Raw genomic sequence first — 18,700 nt, forward strand, 5'->3', positions numbered from 1 at the left:
AAATACCTCATTAGCCATCTAGTTTTTAATATGCTGTCTAACCAAGGGTTGCATTTCTTGAGTCAAAGGTAGCATTTTATGATTCATAATTTCTACCATTGCTAAAATTTTAAATTTGGTCTTAACATTTGATTGGTTCTGTTTCATAATTGCAATTTCAAGGCCTATAGTTTGTCTGGGTTGATAATTATTCAGATGAATGATTTATCCATTTAGATAAATATCAACTGGTTCTAATAATTTGCAGTTACTCTTTATGTCAGGTTGCTTAATCATAAATGCTTTCTTAAGACCTCCTCTTTGCCAAAACTGTTCTTTAGATTCCCATAAAACACTTCTAGAGTTAGAATTTTCCCCATCATTTCTAAAGATAAATGGAAGAACTCAGAAATTAATTTGACCTCTTTGCTGCCTTGCCATCCTACTTAATTACTACAGAGTTAACTATAAAAGCTATTATTTCATCAGTAACTATCTAATTTATAATATCCTATCCTGAGTATAAAATGTATGAACTGGTTGGGTTATCTGGCTTTATGTTACATAATTGCCCGTTCAAATTTTTATTTCAACCTGGTTTATGTGCTTTGCGACATTTTGGATATATTCGTATTTGTAGGTATTTCTCGTTTTAGTAGAGACTGATGTTCTTAAATACAAGCTTTTACTTTGATTTCTATCAGCATTGTGAGAATTTGCTCATTTTCTAATCGGACTTTTTCAGGTCATAGAAAAATTAAGGAATGATATTGTCATGTAAATTCACTAAGAGAGTTGGAAAACACCAGCAGTGATTTACAAGTTAAGGAAAGTAAACAGATGCTTTTAAAATATATATTTTTTAATGATTATAATATTATTATTAATTGAAAGCTGATTTTCAGGAATGGAAACAAATGTTGATTTGTGGGTTCTTAATGTCAAGCTAACACCTGTTTCTGGTAGTTTAATTTACTTTGGTCCACTCTCTTCTTTATGTAAGAGTAAAAAGTGTTTTGTGGAACACACTTCAGTACCAAGAAAAGCTTGTTAATAGCTGTTCTACAGTATATATTCTCAAATCCATGTCATGCCACATCTTTTCATACGTTGTAAGTCAGTGGTTTAGGACATAAAAAAATGATGTTTCTCAAAACACTTGTTATTTACTCACACATACTGTGTTCTAGCATTCTAGAAGTGTCTTGGTAGATTTAAAGATTGGTTTGCTCTGTCACACTATAATCTAACAAAGTTTTCTTTGGCTTTTAAATCTAATCTCTGAGGCTGGATAGTAGACTTTCTTTCCCCCGCAAAAAAAATTTCGTTGGAATTTTTTTCCTTGAGGCATATCAAATTCTTATTTCCTTTAGGTTATAAAGAAATAGAGATTCAAAACATTGTGTTGAAACTTTTTCATATTTTACCCCCTATTTTGTGGAGAAATGTTTCAAAAAGTAGCCAATGCTATATTTCTTAGTTGTATTTTATTTTTATTTTTACTTCATATTATGTTGAATATAAAATAAAACTTGAGAGATGCATTTACCAGTTTATTCAGTAAGGCCTTTTCTTTATATATACTCCTAGATAAATTTTAACAGGAAGGTCAGAAACTTGTACTAAATTAGAGCTTAGTTTTTTTGTTTTGTTTTTTTAAGACCTACAAACTCCTCTTGTATCAGCACACTTCATATTATGGCTTAAGCTGTTATCAGAAATACTATTTCTTAATATCATATATTATTCTTTAAAGCGCAACAATTTAATACAACTATGTTTATTAAGACCCTCACAGATCAAGAGCTGAGGGTGTTTATAAATGAAACATAAAAGATGACAGACATAGGGCCAGTGGTCTCGAGTAATGTCCATGAAACCCCAGTGCAGGAATGCAGGCAGGCCTCAGAGGCAGTAAAGTTATACTAAGAAGTAGAAAGTTGACAATTGTTTCTCTACCTATTCAGACCTCTGTTTCCTAATTTGTCAAATGAAATCAATAATAGAAAGTACCTCCCAGGACAAACGATGGGATGGATATAAAGCATTCTCACACTTTGGCACATAATAATTTTGCAGTGTTCCACAAGAAACCTTTATTTTGTTTTATCTTATTTTGTCCCTATTCTTTCCCCAGTCACTTGAAATGTTGGAAGGAAGGTGAGTGGACTGATCTGCTTACTGCTCTTGTGTTGTGGCTGAAATTTGTAGGGGAGGCTGCTCTCCATAATTAAGTCTAGTATCATTGTTTCATACGTGTGCTTTTAATATTTTTAAAACATTTATTTAAAAACTTAAGCCTAACTGATTTGTGAACTTCTCAGAATGAGTATTCTTCTTAAAATATTAAATTAATAAGAAAATTAAGCACAATATAAGGAAGACAGTTATATAAAAACTGAACAATAAGTTAAATTGGAGTGTAGTCCAAGGCACTTGGGATGCTAGAGCTGTTATAAGTGAGCTTTCAATTTATGTCAAGAGTCCTGGTAGATAGAAGATTAAGAGTCTTTGTATCTTACCATCTTATAAAGTAAGTTATACGGGTTCAACTAGAGAGATAAGCAGTGTCCTGACAAACGTGAATACGGGTTCCCTTTTAAAAACGTTTCTAATAAAGGCATTGCGTTGAGCTTGCCTCCAATGTGGCATCTCGGTGGAGACATGAAGCTGAGGCTCCAGGTCCGTGGAGGTCATTTCTCACTCTTCAGTTCCATCAGATGATACGCCAGGGGTTAGGAGAAGCTACGCCCCATCTCACATTTCAACTCTGCTGCAATGAGAAGGAAATAAGTCAAGGAAAATGCCTCACTTCGTTAAGGCAGGGGCAAGAGAGAAGAAGAGCACCATGGTTTGTTCATGATTTAAAAATATTCAGCCAGATGGCCCACAAGTAAATGTGGCCCAATTAATTGGTAATGTGTAATCAGATTAGCATTTCTTGCCTTCTTAGAGGAGTATGAAATGGGCAAAGAGATGGACAGAGGTGCCAAACATATCTTCTTCCTTAATTTCTCATGAGGAAAAAGATGATGAGTAAAAAGGAAGGAATTAAATGAAGTTAAACTAATATTAAGTGAGATGTATCAATGTGTTAGGTTAAATACTTGTCATTAATCTGGAGGAATTAGTATAAAGTAAAATATAAGACTGTTCATAGTAAAATAGTCAATAAAATGAATATAAACGCAGATAGCCCACATATGCTAGTTTTTTAATGAAAAAGTTCTCTTTCAGATATGGCCCTTCACAATATATGTAAAGAAGACACAAAATAAATTGATCAAAAAATGGTAAAGTATCGTGTCAGATTATTTTTGAAAGATGTTCCTTTAAGCAAAAGTTAATGAAATGATGGTAGTTGCATATAAAGAAAGAAATATGTGACAATAGGGTCTTTCATATTCACTAGAAACATACTTGGGGATGAGACTTAACCCATTAGGCATGAATACGAACAGAAATGGAAGACATTCAGACACAAGTGATCATTTGTGAGACATGAGCTTGGTCGTATTTATCCTGCTGAGTTCTTTGTTGAAACGACATTGCTTCCCCACATGATCTTTCCCACAGCCCGTCTGAATTGTGCTGTGTGGAGCCGTGTCACCCAGGCTTTCTGTGCCAGGGCCACCTTGTGATGGCTCATCCAGTATCTACTATCCACTAGCCAGTAACTTCCAAGGCTGAGAGTGGCCAGGGGAGGAAGAAAGATTATGTCCTTATTACCAGGAAAGCAAGGTACACTGGTGATATCTACAGCCTGAATGTGACCAAATGCAGAGTGGAGAATCTCTGACATCATTCCACATCTAGGAGTTCCTATACGCTGTTCCTCTGTCTTTGCCTCCCATCTGGAGTTAAATGAGGGATATTTTAAAAAATGTTCCCCTGAAGACTTTTCCTATTTTTTTTTTTTTGCTAGTGTTCCTGTTTTCCATATAACAAGTATCAAAAAGCATAGATGTGCTATTTGCAAAACTAACTGAAAATTTCTTAGATTGAATTAAATGTAACATTTTACACCGTGTAGTGCCTTTTTAAACCAGGTATCGCATTCAAATCAGCGATTCGCTACAGTATCCCAGTAACGTAGACAAACAAACGAGCATCTAAAATCTGATCACATCTCTTCCTTAACGGCTCCCATGAGTCAATAGAAACAGCAAAACAGAAGGAAAAGGAACATCTATAAAGGCCGCCTTAGTGCCAAGAAATTTTTATCCATCATTATATTCAAGCATGGCAATAACACTGTGAGGCAATTGTCTTGTACTTACTTACAGAGCAGATAATAAAACAGGATCAGGAAGATACAGTAACTTTTCCTGGCTCTAAGTAACTAATTGATGAAAAAGTTTGGGTTCAAATTCAGAGCTGTCCAATTCCATATTCTGTACTAATTCCAAATTCTTTATTACTTAAAATATTATTTTAGCAAATAGCTCAACGAAAACTTTTCACAGAGCAAAAAGGTTATTGCATTAATGCTCGCATGTACATTTGACCGATAATCTGTTGTCCTTTTATGTGACTGTAATTTTACCCACATTGAAAGGTTTTACCAATGTTGGTTATAGATGGGGTTTGAATGTCCTTTACTCTGCTGCGCCTCCCTTTGAGATCAACTGCATCCATTTGCTGGATGGTTAACTTAGGTTACGTAAATCTATAACTATGTATCAGAGTTTTTTTGGTCTGAATTGCTATCTCTAAATAAGTAACCCAGAAGAAAATTGCACTGGCCTTTCACCAGCACAACTGTTTTTGTCTTAAGACACCAGCAAATATATCCTCTGTTTCAGTGACCAATGAAAGGCCATATTAACTCACAGTTGGCTATGGCTGGCATTTTAGCATGATATAAAAAATGGAAATCATAAAGAATCCTATGGACATTTTGTACTATAGATATTATTTTTATAGAGGGTGGAGGTGCTTCATTTATGCATTCTAAGGAACAAAATTTAGCTAGTAATTAACAGTATTTAACCTGTGTAAAGTCTTTTATGCAAGCTGTAAAATTAATTTTGTTACAGAAATTGCATTACACTTAACAGCTGATGACCTATCTTACCACAGTAATGTATTTTTCATTAAAATGAAACATTGTGTTTCAGAAGCAGGAGCCAGGAATCAGGGGTTGAACTGGAAACGGCCACATGTGTTATATAGAATTGCTGTCTTCCAAAAGAGCATATAACCTGGCATTTCTCAGTTTATTACTGCATCAAGATGAGCAGATTTAAACTCTAATTAAAGAGATGCCATACATTGTCTTTTTACAACTTCGGTGACGTTAACTGTTGTCCTGTCGAACTATCCCTGGTAAATTATAACTGTTGTTTTGGTCTTTTATGTAAGCTCAGACGTCTAGGTTGGATTTATCGTGAAGTTGGAGTATTGCCTAGTATTTTCCTGTTTAATTCGGGCTCTACTTCCCTACTGTAATATTTTACTCCCTGATAGTGCAAAGTGAATTTTGTTTGTTTTTATTTTAGTTGTTGTCGATTATCCCCTAAAACATAATTTTCAGTAGTACACAATAAATGCAGTGTGGATGGCAACTTCGGTAATTAATTGAGTCCATGAATGGAGTGATTATATTTTAAACGTTTCCCATAATGTGTAGAAAAGCAAAACAACATGAAACTAGGGATTGGGGAATTTGGAAATCTTATATAAATTTGATAATGTTTTAAAATCTTAATGAGGCCGGGTGAGGTGGCTTATGCCTGTAATCTCAGCACTTTGGGAGGCCGAGTGGGAGGATCATTTGAGGTCAGGAGTTCGAGACCAGCCTGGCCAACATGGCGAAACCCTGTCTCTACCAAAGATACAAAAATTAGCCATGTGTGGTGGCGGGCACCTGTAGTCCCAGGTACCCGGGAGGCTGAGGCAGGAGAATTGCTTGAACTCCAGAGATGGAGGTTGCAGTGAAGTGAGATCGTGCCACTGCACTCCAGCCTGGGTGACAAAGTGAGACTCCGTCTCAAAATAATAATAATAACAACAATAATAAATAAAATCGTAATGAATTTTCATTATAACGATTCTTCTTGAACAATATTTTTCCTATTATTATTTAAAAAAAGAAGTAATATACAAATGGGTAAGGAGGAAACACATGTGGGTATGACAAATTAAAATTTTAAGAAACGTTAGATGTAAAGACAAAAATGGATAATTAAACATTAAAATACCTTAGATTCTGAGTTGCAGTGGAAAAGTAGGAACAAAGTGGAGATAATCAGCAAAGTGAGTTGGAAGATCAAAGAACTGATTAAAGGAGTCTATTCCAATTCTAAGACAAACACTAGTTGCCAACTTCCATTGATAACCATTCCCCCTTTGCCACCAAAATCAAACAGAAGAGAGTAATTGCCTCATTTCTTAGAATGAACCTGCAATATAAATTTACTGCTAACAACCTGCTTTCCACCCCCTCTCTTCTTCCCAGAGAACTGCTTAATTTTTCAAAATTTCACAATACTGGAATATAATCTTCCTTTAGTGGCAATTAGAAGAGTGGAAAATCAATGCAACATTCGTATGACAGAGTTTGGTAGCGAGAGGATCGTAACAACCTGTGTTTTCGTTATTGGTTGTGAGGTAGGCCAGATTTTTTGTTAATGTTTCTGAGTTGAAATTCTTAAGTTGTTCCATGACTTAACCTATAACATTGTTTCATAGAAACAGATTTGGATGTATTTGGAGAATCTGAATCTGAGTCAACTTTTGCACAACTCAGTCCTAGTGTTGGATTTAGCAGTAAGCGATGTATTTATTTATGTATTTATTTACTTATTTATTTTTAATGACAGGGTCTTGTCCTGTCATCCCCAGGCTGGAGTGCAATAGCATGATCATAGTTCACCGCAGCCTTGACCTCCTAGGCTCAAGCAATCCTCCTGCTCAGCTTCCCAAGTAGCTAGGACTACAGACGCACACCACCTTGCCCAGCTAATTCTCATTCTTTTGTAGAGACAGAGTCTCCCTATGTTGCCCAGGCTGGTCTCAAACTCCTGAACGCAAGAGATCCTCCTTCCTTGGCCTCCTAAAGTGCTGGGATTATAGGTGTGAGCCACCATGCCTGGCCTCAGTAATAAGCTTTTAAAGAACAAAATCAAATTGTTCAATATCTTAACTAATGTAACATAATACTTTAAAAATTAGAAAAACAAAAAGCTTGCTATATGTAATTGGAGTAGATGATACATAATAAAATAACTTCAATGTTGAGTTTTTTGAGGGACCTCCATGGTTTTACTGGTTTACATCTCTACTAACAGTGTGCAAGTGCCCCTTTCTCCTCATTCTCATCAAAATTCATTGTTGCCTGTGTTTTATTTTTGATAAAACCATTTTAATTGGGGTGAGATAACAAGATAACAGCTCATCGTAGTTTTGATTTGTATTTCTCTGATGACTAGTGCTGCTGAGCACATGGACGGAACTGGAAGACGCCACGTTAAGTGAAATGAGCTACGCACAGAAAGACCAGTATCTCCTGTTTTCACTCATATGTGGGAGCTAAAAAAACTGATCTTACAGAGATAGGAGAACAATGATTATAATAAACTGGGAAGGGTAGTGAAGAAACAAGTATTAAGAGGGGTTGGTTAATGAGTACAAATACGATTAGATGAAAGTAATAAAATCTAGTGTTCATTATCACAATAAGGTAACCACAGGTAACAATAATTTATTGCGTATTTCAAAGTAACTAGAAGAGTGAAGTTGGAGTGTTCCTAACACAATGAAACAATAAATGCTTCAGGTGATGAATATCCCAATAACCCTCTTGTGATCATTAAACATTGTATGTGTGTATCAAAATATCACATGTACTCCCATAAATATGTGCAATTATGATGTATCATTAAACATTGAAAATTTATTTAGTATTATTAGTTTTTTTTGTTTGTTTTTTTGTTTTTTTTTTGTAGAGACAGAGTCTTGCTCTGTCACCCAAGCTGGAGTGCAGTGGCACAATCTGGGCTCACTGCAACCTCCGCCTCCCAGGTTCAAGCAGTTCTTCCATCTCAGCCTCCCAAGTAGCTGGGATTACAGGTGCATGCCGCCACGCCCGGCTAATTTCTTTTGTATTTTAGTGAAGACGGGACTTCACCGTGTTGCCCAGGCTGGTCTCGAAGTCCTGAGCTCAGGCAATCCGCCCGCCTTGGCCTCCCAGAGTGCCAGGTAAAATTTAGGATTTTAAATGAAGTAAAGTGTGACTAAGTAGGCAGAAATTACAAACAAGGGATGAACAACAACAAAAATGAAAGAAAGAAAAGAAAGAAAGAAAGAAATTTCTACAAAATCCTGAAAGATTGGCTTTACTAAAAATCTTGTAATTTGGAAAGTGAGAGAAGAAAAATAGAACCAATGATATGCCTGATTGTTGCCCTCAAATATTTTATAGCAGGAATGCATAAGAATGAGATAACATAATTGGCCTTCACATAGATACAATATTTAAATGCTTTTCCCTTTTGTGTAGAAACATGACACACTGATTTCTCATGTTGAAGGCGAAATTAAATCTAGCCAAGTAGTGACCCGGCTCTCCGCCTGCCGTGGTTTAGTGAAGACCAGCAATTCTAGTCCAAGCTTAGAAGCCTCGGAGAGGATGCTGACGAAAGCACCGCTGCCTAACTCTCTGACCCAGGCTCAGTGCATACTGACCACCAGAAAAATCGGCTCTATTTGTGGCTTCAGCGCTTATTATTCCTGGTTGCTTTCAAATATCCTAACATAGTGAGACTATGAAGACATTTATAATTCAGTCCTAAAGTAAAATTCAACCATGTTTTTTTCTACTGTTCCCAAAGACCAACTTGTGCAGGACTTCAGGTGGAAGAACTGGTGCCTGGATTATGTTGTAAAAAACAGTATTTTAGCCTGATGGTAGGAGGATAACACATTCTTTTTCGTTTCTGCAAAAGATGCTAATTTCTGCCATTGTTAAGTTTCAGATTCACTCTGTTTAATCAAAGAACCCCTAAATGGATCTGAGGAGTTGCTTACAAAGAATTTTTTGATCATGTATGTCTGCTCACTGTCTACTCAGTTGTCACATTTATAAATGAAAGCATTTTAAAATTAGATGTCAGTCTTTATTTTCATCATTTTCACTTATTTCAGGGGCAAATTATCTGTTAAAATTTCTTTTTCAACCATCTACAACAGATCTAAATAGGCCAAGGATATGTAGTAAGATATATGACTCTTTATGCAAACAAAGAAGAGAAAATAGATCATCTTTTTCTTTGCGGCACTGGAATTACCATATTTAAAGCATTCTTCAAACTATTTTTAATCCTTGATTTTGCCAGTATGACATGCAATCTTACAATTGTTTGTCCTATTAGTATTCCTTTATAAAAATATTCTCTCATGCTAAAGAGACTGGCTTGTTAATGGAAAAAAATTCAACCAAGTGAAATTTATAGCTCCTCTTTTAAAAACACAGCTCTTTAAGGGCTTTGTGGCAAGAAATCAGGGGCATTAGAAGGGAAAATTCATGAGAATCATTGAAAATTAGTTTTATAATTTTTTTACAAAATTTTATATATATACACATATATACACATACATATATGTGTATATATATATTCTATTCCATGTACAAACTACATTTTTAAGCAGGCATTACTTAGATGCTTACTAGATGGAAATTAACAATCTATGGTTCTAAAACGTAGATTTATGTAGACTGATGTAGATACTTGAATTTTGCCCCAGCTCTACTTCCTAATAGATGAATGAATAGTCATGTAACTGAACCTATCTGAACCGATTTTCTCTGTAAATGGTGAAAATTATGCCTCAACAAAGGGATAGTGAAATGGGTAATATTTGATAATATGAATTTAGCTCAGCCTCACATAGTTAAGCAATCAATAAACAATAATAAAAATAATAAATAACTTGTTTTAATACTTCCCTATCTTTCAATAACTGGCATAGAATTGGATGAGAATGAAAAATTCACCTATGTCACCAAAGCAGACGTGAATTGAACACTTAGATATGTTTCACTTCACTCAGCTCCTGCAGAGAAATTTGCCATCAGAAAACAACCCATGTCTGAGGCTGCTGGATAAGAGCTTAAGGTCCCCTTTTCATAGATGTTCTCATTTCTCTCGAGCTGGATACCACACCTGTCCTTTAAAGGCCTGTAAGTAGCTAAACTATCATGGTTTTAAGTCTGTACAATTTCCCTTTGTCCTGTATATAGAATACAAAATGGCACATGAAAATACACACACACATACACACACACACACCAGAAAAACTGAAAGAAAAGATAAAGGAAAGCCTCAAGAGCAAAATACTCAGATGCAGAAGTGTAGACATGCATTTAAAATCTAACTTTATTTTGCTAATGAAAATAGAATCAAGCCACAGATTTTTGTGACTGGCAAAGGTAATTGAGCCCCCAACCGTTAATCTCCTTTCTTCACTCCAAGCTACTTGATTCATTCAACAAACATATTTACTATCTACAAGCTTCAGTCACTGAGCCATACGCCCAAATAAATGTCAATCAACGCCCTAAAGATAGACTGATGTAAAAGGTAAGAAATTTCAATCCACTGTGTTGCATACCATGACAAAGTAGGTATAAGAGATGATGTGACTACTCTTACTACCAGAAATTAGGGAAGACTCACCAGAGAAAGTCACATTTAAGATGAGTCCTTAAGGGTTTAGCAGAAATTTAATGGATTGAGAAGAGGAAAGTTCCTTTTCGATTTTTTTACAACTAAGTGTGTAAAGGCATAAAAAGTTAAGAGGGTAAACAACTGGCAGTTTCTTAAATAGAAGAGCTACATAATTGACTCCTATCTGTATACAAAATAACTCCTGTGTTCCCTGGAAAAGATTGTTTAGGAGAGAGTGACAAGTTAGCAGAGGCCAGTAAGAGTGGAGGGAGTGACAAGCCTTTTGTCTTTACCTCCTTCAAGTCTCTGCTCAAATATTGCCACTTTACAGAGATTGATTTGAATGACATTTAAATAACAGTCGCTGCTACTCTCTTTCCTTATTTCCTATTTTATTTTTCTTTGAAAAAATCATTACAGGATTAGTTATGATTTTCCCATTAGTATGTCATTTTTTATATCTTTTGAGATAATTGCCATAGCCTCAGTGACCAGAATGTTGCCTGGGACGTAGTAGCTACTCAGTAAATATTTTGTGAATAAATCAATGATTTTTTTCAAAATGTGAGCTCATGAAGACCCGGCCCAAGGCGATCACCACGGGCATAGAGTAGAGAGTACAGACTTAAGAAGCTTTTCCAAATTAAATCAACCAAACGTATTTGGTGATGGAATATATGTAATGAGGGAGGAAAGATCAAAAAAGGAGGTGCTTCCTTCACAGTGTGGGAGATTGGATGAATTATGATGACATTCACCGAAATGAAATGTAATATGAACACCTTTGGGAAGGAGATCATAAATTCGGTATCAGGGGTGTTAAACATCAGTTCTCTGTCAGTCAAAAGGGAATGGAATTGCAGGCCTGGGGCCCAGGAGAAAACTCTGAGATTAAGGTAGGGATGTATAAATCATTAAAAATTGATAGCAGTAGAAGACACAAGTATAAAAGTCATATGAATAGTGAGCATAAGAATATAAATACTGCAAAGTTTAGAGCATTTGGAAAAATATTAAGGTCAGGAAATAAAACGATAATATTTTTAAAATGAGAGTTAAGGATGACAAAAATTCTATGATTCCGAAGTTGCACTGGGAGTCTTTGAGATTGGCCACTGTTCATCAGGAGAACTAGATAAGTTTTTGTTTTTGTTTTTTAGCAACAGCATGGGAAGGAAAAAAATACACTTTTTGCTAGACTAGTTTGTGATTTTTGCACTTTAAAGTGTAGAAACTTACTAAGCTTTTAGATTTCAGAAATATGTAGGTCAACATCTGAGTTTAGATTCATAGAGCACTTTTTGTCTTTCACCAGTTTCCTGATAGAACCAGCATCTGAAATGTTCCCTCCTGTCCCAAAAGTCTACACTTCCTATGGCTTCTTCTATGTACTTATTTCCCGTTTGAATGTCTTTCCTTTTATTCTATATGTTACAAAGCAGAAATAATTGAATAGCTTGTAGACTTTCTCAGGTGCACACCCTTTTCTCTCTCCTCTAAATTGGTCACCAAAATTCCATCATGGCAATGTCAACAATGATGGCAACATGACGGTTACCACAACTGCATGCTCATCAGGGAGGCATTGGAAAGCCTCACCCATCCATTGGTGAGCTTCTTCCAACTGACACCTGGGAAACGGCCACTTACCCGCTCTCAGTGTATTGTTTTTAATGGAACTGGGACTGCTGGATATTGTGTTGGGGAAAAAAATCCATGCAGAACCAATGATATGTAAGAATTAATGGAATTCCTAGAAAAAAGCAGACACTTTTGTGCTCTTTCGTGAGGGAATATGAGAAACAGCTGCTGCCATGTTGTAATCATAAAAGCAAACCTTAAGTATGAAGCCAAATATGTAGAAGAATGCAGATCTGAGAAACAAAGAAACAAAAAGAAAATAGTTATGTAAGCTCTTCATATGACTCATGTAGACTTTTTAGTCATATGAAGTAAGAAGTGGCTGTTCCTTAAGGTGGAGTTGCTTAGTCTTCTCCACAGCCACCAGAGTCCTAATTAGTCATTTATCATGTGCCATTAATTGTGCTACATATTTTATGAACATGATGTCATTATATTATATCATTTAATTTTCAGCACAATTCTATGAGGCAGTTATTACTACTGTTTTACAGATAAGAAAGCTGAGGAACAGAAAGGATGAGGAATTTACTCAAAATTACACAGTTAATTGAGGCACAGATGCAGGAATTAAACCCTAACCTATTCTAAATCCCTCAATATTATTCCACCTGTCCTGACCCGAATTTGGCTACATATTAGGGTTTCCATTATAATATCTGGCGTGCGGTTTCCTCTAAAGTCTGTCCATACTAGTGCCCTGTCTCCATCTTCTCATGTCTGTAAATGGATTTTTAAATTATGGGGTTTACATTTCTTTTCTATCTACGTACACTGACAGAAGAATTACCACCTTACAGAATGAAATCACATTAATATGTCCTTGCTGCTCAAGAGGCAATTAGGGTATTCTCTGTGGACTCATCCAATCCTTGGACCACATCTTATTTTGTGAAACATATAGAAACCGAGCTTAATTAAATTAATAAAATAAAATGAAATACATAAATGTTCAGAATGTGTCTGAATTAGTACCCAACTACATTACTTAGGTAATATTTAGGCTTTTAAAAAAAAATTTATGAAAACTCATGTAACACCTGTGTGCTTGGAAATGCTGACTATTCTTGTGCTTAAAGCTTATCCATGATCTGCTTCAGAGTTTGTGTAACACAAACCCCCAGTTTACATACACACACACACACACACACACACACATATACCTATATGATATGTATGCATGGAAAATTGAGTATATGCATATAGAAACATATCATTAAGTGGATTTCTAAAGTTCTTAAGAATCATTGACAAACCAATTCATTCTCAAAGACACCTTTAACAAATGTTTGATTCTTATCTTACCTAAGTATTATAGGAATGCTATGGAATTTTGACCTGATTTACAAAAGCTAATTTATCAGATATCAAGGAATCCCAGATTTTGTTTCTACTTTTAAAAAGGTAAACAAAAAATCACAAGCACTGCATATCTTTATCTTTTAAATGGAAGTAAATCTAGCAGGTATTTTTTAAAATAAAAAATATACATGAGACTTGCAGTTTTCATTACAGCATGTAAAGAGCTTAGCAGTCACCACTTCATTCTAACAACAAGTTAAAAGCTTATCAAATGAAAAACTAACAGTTCTTTTCAGATCCATCTAGACGTCAGATCACAGAGCAAACTGTTGCCCCTGAAATCGGAGAGACACACAGGCAGATACAGAGATTCAAAACCTACTTGCACAGAAACCCGTCAGCAGTAACACCTGTGGGAACCAGTGCCAGAGTAGGGAAACCTGAACCATAATTGAAGAATTGCTGGAGGCCCACTGTGGACAACTCTGAGAATTAAAAGCTCCAAGGGAGCACGTCACAAAGGGCCCCCACACTTTTGTGAATTTGAGCTCTAAGAACTCTACCGGGTCCTCACAGTGAATATTGGATAAAAGTCTCTCAAGCTTCTGCAAGGGAGAGGGAGAAATGAACCGATTTGAAATACAAAAGGGCAACCGTTCTTAAAGACTTGTCTTCCAGAGAAACTATTTTATCAGGGACTGACCGTCTGGGGTATTGTCAAAGCCTAACTGACGTGAAGGAAGGAAAATATCCTGTGTATTAGTCTGTCCTCATGCAGCAAAAGGATATACTTGAGACTGAGTAATTTCTGAAGGAAAGGTGTTTAATTGACTCACAGTACGGCCTGGCTTCAGAAGCCTCAGGAAACTTACAATCATGGTGGAATCGGAGCAAACACATCCTTCTTCACGTGGTGGCAGCAAGAAGTGAGAGCGAAGGGGAGGAAAAGCCGCTTATAAAACCACCAGATGTCAGGAGAATTCACCCACCACCATGAGAACAGCACGGAGGTAACGGCCCCCAGGATTCCATCACCTCCCGCTAAGTCCCTCCTATGACCCGTGTGGACTATGGGAACTACAGTTCAGTATGAGATTTGGGTGGGGACACAGCCAAACCATATCACCCAACTTCAGCCACTGCTTGTCATCCTATGTCACCCAATGGGCAGAGGTTGTGGATGGGGCTGAGAAGCAGGTGAAATTCATAGTCCGAAGTCACAGGCTCAACAAAATACTAATAACTTCCTCTACTGCAACACCTTAGCAATCTACTAAAGGCCTGTTTGCTGCAGTTCTATTTACCCAGTACATCATGTCTTCCTTTCAACACAATATTACGAGGCATACTAAAATGTAATAAGCACAATTTGAAAACAAAGAACAATCATCAAAATCAGAGTCAGATAAGGCAAGAAAGTTGGAAGTATTAGACAAGAAATTTTTTATTTAGTAACTATGATCAATATGCTATGAGATTTAATAGAAAAAGTAAATAACTTGGAAGAACACATAGACAATGTGAACAGATGAAAATTATAAAAAAGAGTCAAAAAGAAGTGTTAGAGTTTAAAAACACTAACAGCAATGGCGAGTGCCTTTGATGCGTCATTAACAGACTAGACGTGTATGAGAAAAGCCTCTCTGAGCTGGAGAATATGACTACAGAAACATCCACAATAGAAAAGAGAAGAGACAAATGATGAAATAAATCAGAATATAATATCCAAGAAATGGGAAACAACTAAAAACTATGCATAAAGGGAATACAAGAAGAAGAAAGAAAGAAGCAGGATTTGAAGCAATAATAACAGAGTTTCTCCCAAATTAATGACAGACACCAAACCACAGATCCAGAAAGCTCAGAGAACACCAAAGAGGATAAATGTCAGAAAACCTGCACGTAGGCATATTATACTCAAACTTCAGAAAAGGAAAGGCAAAGAAAAAGCCTAAAAAGATGCCAGATTTTTAAAATACCTATTTATAAAAGATCAAAGAAAAATATTATATCTGACTTCTTTTCAGAAGCAGTGTAAGCAAGAACAGAATGGGTTTAAATATTTAATGTCTTGGTAGAAATAAAACACTCTCCAAGCTAGAATTCTGTACCCTGCAAAATTATCCTCCAAAAGTGGAAGAGAAAGAAAGACACCCTCAAACATAAATTGAGAGAATGTTTGGTCAGTAGACCTGCCTTGCAAGAAATGTTAAAAAAAAAAAGTTATGTAGAAAGAAGGAAAAGTATACAGGTTACAAAGTCATATCTACATAAAGAAGTGAATAGAATCAGAAAAGGAATAAGTGAAGATAAACCTTTTATTTTTGTTATTTTATCTAATAGTTGCTTCAAAATAATAATAGCAATAATGAATTAGATTGTTTACACTTCTGTTCATATATATGGCTATGTGTAAATAAAATGAGTGACACTAATGATACAAGAGACAGGAGTGAGTAATTAGGATTATTGTGTTATAAAGTTCACACACTACCCATGAGGCAGTAAAGCATTGTTTCAAAGTGCATTTGGATTAGATGTAAAGGTATATTGCAACCTGTAGGGCAAGTAATTTTAATTGTAAGTAATATGGATGATATTAACACACTATAGACAAAGACTGTAAGAATGGATCAAGAAACTATAAGCAATTATATGTTATTTATAAAAAGTCTTATATCTAAAGACTCATAGATGAAAAGTAAAAAATAGGATGGTGAGAGATACACTATGCTAACACTAATCAAAAGAAAGCAGGAGTAGCTATATCAATTTCAGACAGAACAGACTTCAGAGCAAAGGAAGTTATCAGGGATAAAGAAAAATATTACATAATGATAAAGGGTCAATACTCCAAGAGCACATAAAAATCCTTAATGTGTATGCACCTAACATCAGAGTGTTATAACATGTGAGGCAAAAACTGATAGGACTGCAAGGAAAAATGCATAAATCCACTCATAATTAGAGACCTTAATACCCTGCCACCATAAGTGGACAAATCCAACAGGCAGAAAATTGGTAAGGACATGGATGTACAGCATTACCAAATCATTTGGATGTAACTGACATATAGACTACTTTATCTGACAATAGCGTATTACACAGTCTTTCAAGCTCACATAGAACATTCACCAAGATAGATTACATCTGAACAATAAAATCACACCTTAACAAATTAAAAAAGATAGAAACCATGCATTGTCTGCTATCACACTACACTGGAATTACACTAGGTCGATCACAGAAAGACAGCTGGAAAAATCTCAAAATCTTGGAGGTTAAATAACACATTTCTAAATAACCCATGGGTCAAATAAAATATCTCAAGAGAAAGTAAAAATATATTTTGAACTGAATTTAAAAGAAAATACAGTTTATCAAAATTTGTGGGAGGCAACAAAAGCAATGCATGAGGGAAATTTATAGCATCGAATGCACATGTTAGGAAAGATGAAAGAACAAGCAACAATATAACCTTCCACATTAAGAAACTAGAAAAACAGAACAAATTAAATCCAAAGTAGGCAGAGAAAAGAAATAATAAAAATTAGTGGAGGAATCAATGAAACTAAAGACGGATTCAAATAATCAGTGAAACAAAAAACTGGTTATTTGAAAAGATCGGAGTGGAAGAGAGAGAGAATGAGAGAGACCACGCGAATTACCAATATCGGAAATGAAAAAGAGGACATCACTATAGATTTATGGGCATTAAAAGGGTAGTAAAAGAATATTACGAACAAATCTGTGCTTCCAAATTGGGTAATCCAAATAAAATTGACCAATTCCTTAAAAGACACCATCTGTCAAATCTTCCACTGAAAGAAACAGAGTTATAATAGGCTTATATCCATTAAGGAAATTGACTTAATCAGTTACCAGAATAGAAACACCAGACCCAGATGAGTTCAGGGAGGAATTTTAGCACACATTTATAAAATAAATTATGTCAATTCTCCACAGTCTCTTTTGGAAGGCAAAAACAAAGGAGATACTTTCAAACTCATTATTTGAGGCCAGCTTTACCCTAATAGAAAAACCAAAGATATTATAAGAAAAGCAAACTACAAAACAATGTCTGTCAGGAAAATAGCTGCAGTAATACTCAAGAAAATATTAGCAAATTAAATTGAGCATGTATAAAAAGAATTATACACCACAACCAAATTAGATTTATCTAGGCATGCAAGTCTGGTTAAATATTTAGAAATGAATTAATGTAACCCATCACATCAACAGACTGAAGAAGAAAAATTACATGATAATACTAATATATGAAGAAAAAACATTTGACAAAATCAAACACCCATTCACGATAAATTCTCAGTAAACTAGGAACAGAGAACTTCTTCAAGTTGATAAAGCATATCTGGAAAAAGCTCTAAATCTACAGCTAATATCATACGTAACAGTGAGAAACTCAAAGCTTCCACGTTAAGATCAGGAAAAATGCAAGGAGATTCAATTCACCACTCTTCTCAAGATTGTACTGGAAGTTCGAGCTAATCAAATAAGAAAACAAAATTTTAAAATATAGAGTGGAAAGGAATAAAAAGAACTTTCCTTGTTTGCAGATGACATGATTGTTGACATAAAAAATCCAAAAGAATTCTCAGAAAAATTCCTGGAATATTAGTGGTTATAGAAAGGTATCAGAATATAAGGTTAATATACAAAACTCAGTTGCTTTTCTACATATTAGCAATGAACAAACACAATTTGAAATTACAAACACACTAATATTTACATTATTATCCCTCAAAATGATATACTTAGGTATAAATCTAACAAAATATGTACAAAATCTATGTAAGGAACACAGCAAAATTCTCATGAAAGATTTCAAAGAACTAGGCTGGGTGCGGTGGCTCATGCTTGTAATCCCAACACTTTGGGAGAGTGAGGCAGGCAGACCACCTGAGGTCAGGAGTTCGAGACCAACCTGGCTGACATGGTGAAACTCCATCTCTACTAAGAATAGTGGCAGGCGCCTATAATCCCAGCTGCTCTGCAGGCTAAGGCAGGAAAATAGCTTGAATCTAAGAGATCATGCCACTGCACTCCAGCCTGGGTAACAGAGTGAGATCCTGTCAAAAAATAAATAA

Source organism: Symphalangus syndactylus, chromosome X, assembly GCF_028878055.3.
Source record: "Symphalangus syndactylus isolate Jambi chromosome X, NHGRI_mSymSyn1-v2.1_pri, whole genome shotgun sequence".
NCBI classification, from domain to species: Eukaryota; Metazoa; Chordata; class Mammalia; order Primates; family Hylobatidae; genus Symphalangus; species Symphalangus syndactylus.